At 43.8% G+C, this 5065-nt stretch overlaps 1 pseudogene; it reads right to left on the bottom strand.

Annotated features, from left to right (window-relative positions):
* Positions 1-685: 685 nt before the first annotated feature.
* On the bottom strand, positions 686-803 carry LOC126185523 (5S ribosomal RNA; annotated as a pseudogene).
* Between the last annotated feature and the right edge of the window lie 4262 nt (positions 804-5065).

Genomic DNA, 5065 nt, shown 5'->3' with positions numbered 1-5065 from the left:
TTAAAAACAAAACTGAAAAAACGCGTTTACGAGAGCTCCTGCAGTTCACGAATGAAAATGTTTCGTATATGGTGCTACAGTCTAAAAATATTACAGAGATCTTTCATCTCTGTCTACTGTTGTTGAGGATTTGATCGCAGATAAAGACTTGTGACAAGAAAGATTATGAAAATGACTGCTGCTAGTTACATTTCCAGTAATTTAAGTTGTTCTCTTAGATTGCTGTCTAACCACATACTTGGAAATTGCTACATATTCGGGAAAAAAAACGATGAATTATTTCTGACTAGAAAAATATAAAGGTCATTGTCGGTTGTTTCACTCACAGAAATTTTATCTCCAACAATTTCATATTTTGTGTTTTAAAAACACAGAAATCACGAAATCATTACTGAGGAAGTGCGCTCTTACATGTAAGTAATACTGCAGAAAAATCTTAACTTACACGTATAACAATGTCTCAGAACGTGTTGCATATATGCACTCACTCCGTCGTCAGGCCACAAGTGGCCCATCGGGACCATCCGACTGCCGTGTCTTCCTCATCTGAGGATGCGGATAGGAGGGGCGTGTGGTCAGCACACCGCTCTCCCAGTCGTTATGATGGTTTTCTTTGACCGGAGCCGCTACTATTCGGTCGAGTAGCTCCTCAATTGGCATCACAGGGCTGAGTGCACCCCGAAAATGGCAACAGCGCATGACGGCCCGGATGGTCACCTATCCAAGTGCTGGCCACGCCCGACAGCGCTTAACTTCGGTGATCTGACGGGAACCGGTGTATCCACTGCGGCAAGGCCGTTGCCTGTTGCATATATGAAGAGGGGAAAAAAAGATTTGTGGATCTATCCGTGCGCGAACCCATGTCCCTACGCGGAGCAATTCCGCGCCCTAACCCCTTTTTTTTTGTTCGTTATTGATCGTTCTGTTTGGTCGTTGCGGACGTCGCAAGACATCCTGTTCAAGTTCGGTGGTTGATCCTTCCACTCAGTTTTTTTTAATTTTTTTTTTATTACGTAGGCCAACCGGCTCTCTGGCCGAACACGCTGAGCTACCGTGCCGGCTCCCCTTGGCTACGCTAAATAACAGGTATGCGTTGCTGCATTCTTGTACTATTGCGGAGGAAACGTAGGCCGACTTCGTTGCCAAACGATGCTGCGTTAAGTCATAAATGCGTAATAATTTGGAAGGTTTCTAATATCAGGCTTCACATAATTGCTTTCCATTGTTACTTGAAAGTTGGAAACACGTTTCGATAGTTAAAAACTAAACCATTTGTGGGAAAAAGTACACAAAGGCACTAGTAACGTCAGTTCACACTCATGTAATATACGTAAGCAGAGCTGATGCCTTGCTATTTAATGATCTTTAAACTATTATTTGCATTAAAGTAACACATATTTTGAGAGAATATTGACCGAAGACGTTTTCTTTTTGGATGTAATCACTCACAGTAACAACCTAACCTAAACAAATTTCTAACAAAGGAAAATAGTCTATTATGAACTCACTTTCCAACCGGATGCGTCCTCTGGTGATACTTTAGTAATACAATCACTAAATCCGAAGCTAAAACCGATAAATAAGTGTAAAATAACAAATTATAGGTGTAAATCACAGCTCACCGATGGACAGGGCCACATTGAAATCCAAAACCTCTCGGTACAATTGTCGTAAAATCGGTGGGAGGACCATTCCGTAACAGGTCTCAGAAGCTTACTGAATAGGATATTTCGATAAAGAACCGAAAATGACGTCACTACCGAAACGAACCAACTACACTGATCGATATGAACGATACAGAATAGGGCCCCTGGAGACGCCCCGGTTGGCAGTGGGATACCTGTCAGACTGTCGACCGCCATACGGCACGACGACCAGGAGTGATGGTCCGGGATGCCATTTCTTTTCATACCAGGACCCCTTTGGTTGTCATCCACGGCACCCTCGCAGCACATCGTTACCTCGACGATATTGTATGGCCCAATTTTTTGACCTTCATGGCAAACTGTCCTGGGCTTACATTTCAGGAAGATAATGCCCGCACACACAGAGAGACTTTTTACTGTCTTTCTTCGTGACTGCCAAAACCTACCTTGGTCAGTAACATCACCAGATCTGTCCACAAAACAGAGTGTTTGGAACACTGTGGGCAAGGTCCTCCAGCCAGTTTGAGATTTTGACCCGAAAAAGCGCCAATTGTATAGAATTCGACTCGACATCCCTGAGAGGGACATCAAAAATGGCTCTGAGCACTATGCGACTTAACTTCTGAGGTCATCAGTCGCCTAGAACTTAGAACTACCTAAACCTAACTAATCTAAGGACATCACACACATCCACGCCCGAGGCAGGATTCGAACCTGCGAACGTAGCGGTCGCTCGGCTCCAGACTGTAGCGCCTATAACCGCACGGCCACTCCGGCCGCCAGAGGGACATCCAACAACTCTATCAATCAAAGGTTTTTTCTTTTTTTTTTAAATAAATGGAAAAGAAAGTCCTTCCATATGTAGTGAGAGCGTTCTTTTACTTTCTTAAGAGACTCTAGGCATATTAAATATTTTTAGCCCAAATTAAGTAACGTTAGTCGCACAAACCTCTTTGTAGTTTTCCATTATGGTGTGCACAACTTAGTACACATTGGTAGGACTATAGACTGGTGGTGAAAGTGTTACCATAGGAAAGCTGGGTAAGAGCAGAAATGGTTAGCGAACAAGTAACAGAGGAAACTTGTATTACTCCAAACATACGAATAATCGTTAGAAATGATGCAACAAGAAATAGAGTCCAAGGAAGAAGCACGAACGAATGTGTCGTAACGTAGTGGCCCCAAGCTCAAGTGGGGAGAGAGACTGCCGCCAGCCATCCTATATTGGATAGCAGAGGACACTCGTAGTCCAGAGCTGCTGGAAGCGTGACTCAGAAGGTGTGCTACGTTCGGTCCAACGGATGCCGCACGACTGCTGTCGGCATTTAATGGAAATTTGCTATTCCATTACGAACCTTGATACGCCGTAGGGTGGCATCGATACGTTATATTACAGACCAAATACACAAATTAAATTTTCTACATAACTTTTGAAGGGAAGACGTGTATGTGTAAATCAAAACTCGATAAATGGGACATGGATGAGTAACTTTTCAAATACTTTAGAAGATGTGAAAGTGCTTTAACAAAATAGGGAAGGGAGTAAGGAATATTAGAGTTCAACAACTTATCGCCATTGAGGTCATTAGACATGGCATACGCTCAGAAGGTTTCAAGGCTGGGGAAGGATATCGACTGTGCTTTTTCAAAGGAACCATCCCGGCATTTGCCTGCAGCAACATAGGTAAATCACAGAAACCCTGAATCTAGAAGTACGAAGAGGATCTTAACCGTCGTTATCCCGAATGCGAATCCCGTGTGCTGACAAAATCAGGAGATTACCACACTGTTCCTAAAAGTTGTCAACGTTTTGACGTGAGTCATACAACGCTCACCTCTTCATTTTCTTTGCTGACTTTTCATGCCCCCACAATACCCGAAACTCTCGATAATCGATATCAGATATCATAATTTTTTTCCCACCGAGCAAGGATGCGGATTGGTTAGCTCAATGGACTCACATTCCGGAGGACGACGATTCAAACTCGCATCCGGCCATCCTGATTTTGGTTTTCCCCGATTTCCCTAAATCGCTTCAGGCCAATACCTAGATGGTTTCCTCGAAAGGGCACAGACGACTTCCTTTCCCATCATTCCCTAATCCAGTAAAACCAGTGACCTCGCTTTCTGGTCCCCTCCCTCCAAAGCTACCAATGTTTTTCTGTTTCTGCAATTTTTCCACTGCTTCCATTGCGAAATGCACTGTTCCCCGTTGCCTTGCCACACTTCTCCATGGCCTGTTACTTCTCCTGGTATAAATATCACATTGATGTTTTTATTGACATCCTTCCTATGTTTCATACTTAATCGTTCACCATAGTTTTCAACCTCGACCAACAGCACCTAGTTACTAACTGTGTCAATTTCTTCTTCTCTGGATTTCCTACAGCCCCTGTCTTAGTCAGATACAAGTATAGCTTCAGACGTATTGTACCAGGGGCCACTTCCGCAGTTCCACGTAAATTTCTTTACACAACTATAATTCATCTTTGGTACCATCAGTATTTCAGCTGCTTCCTTGAGCAATTAATTCCTTTACGTCTTCGCCTTGGCACAGAACATGTGTGAGGATAAACGAATTTCAGTGGGTTGTTAGTTCTTTCAAATATACACTTATGTCCTAAGTAATTAAAAACCTAAATTTTTTATAATAGGATAAGGGCATTTTCATTAACTTGCCTTCGTCTTCAGTTATTCAAGAGGAGCTGTGTACACACCATTGCCCAGGTATGAATTTATTCCAGTTCTATTCATCCATTACGTTCCAGGTCTCTCTGTCCATTTCCTGCGCCCCCTCTCTGTCCATCTTCTTCTCTCCCTCTCTCTGTCCACCTCCTCTACTCCCCACTCTTTCTATATCCCCATCTGCTTCTCTCTATCTGCATCTGCTACTTGCCCCTCTCTATGTCCATATGTTCCTAGCCAGCTATTCCTGTCCATCTGGTTGTCTCCGCCCTGTCCATATGCTACCTACCCCTCTATCAACCTCCTTCTCCCCCTCTGAATGCATCTCTTTCTGTCCCCTCTATCCCTGCTTCACCCCGTCTATCTCCTCCTCCCTCGTCGCTCGATCCACCTCCTCTTCCCTTCCCTACTTCTGTCAGTTTCCTCCTCCCTGTCTCTCTGTCTGCCTCCTCCATCCCCCTCCTGCATTCCATCGCGTGCTCACTGGTTGCTGGTTCTTACCCACACAGCATTTGTTTCCCGATAGTAAGTGATCTGTTTACCATATTTGGTTGAAATCAATCCAGGGGTAGAGGAGGAGACTTCTTACACACGTCACATATATTTTACGTACATTTAATACATTTTACACATTTTGTACACATAATTCACCTGTACCTCCAGCTAATATCGCCCTGTAGTTTAGTTTTCAGGCAGATGAAAGTTTATGACGTCGTATCTCTTGACCGGAGTGC

Source organism: Schistocerca cancellata, chromosome 4 (assembly GCF_023864275.1).
Source record: "Schistocerca cancellata isolate TAMUIC-IGC-003103 chromosome 4, iqSchCanc2.1, whole genome shotgun sequence".
NCBI classification, from domain to species: Eukaryota; Metazoa; Arthropoda; class Insecta; order Orthoptera; family Acrididae; genus Schistocerca; species Schistocerca cancellata.
Note: the sequence above shows the minus strand (reverse complement) of the source record. Positions and strands in the feature narration are given on the sequence as shown.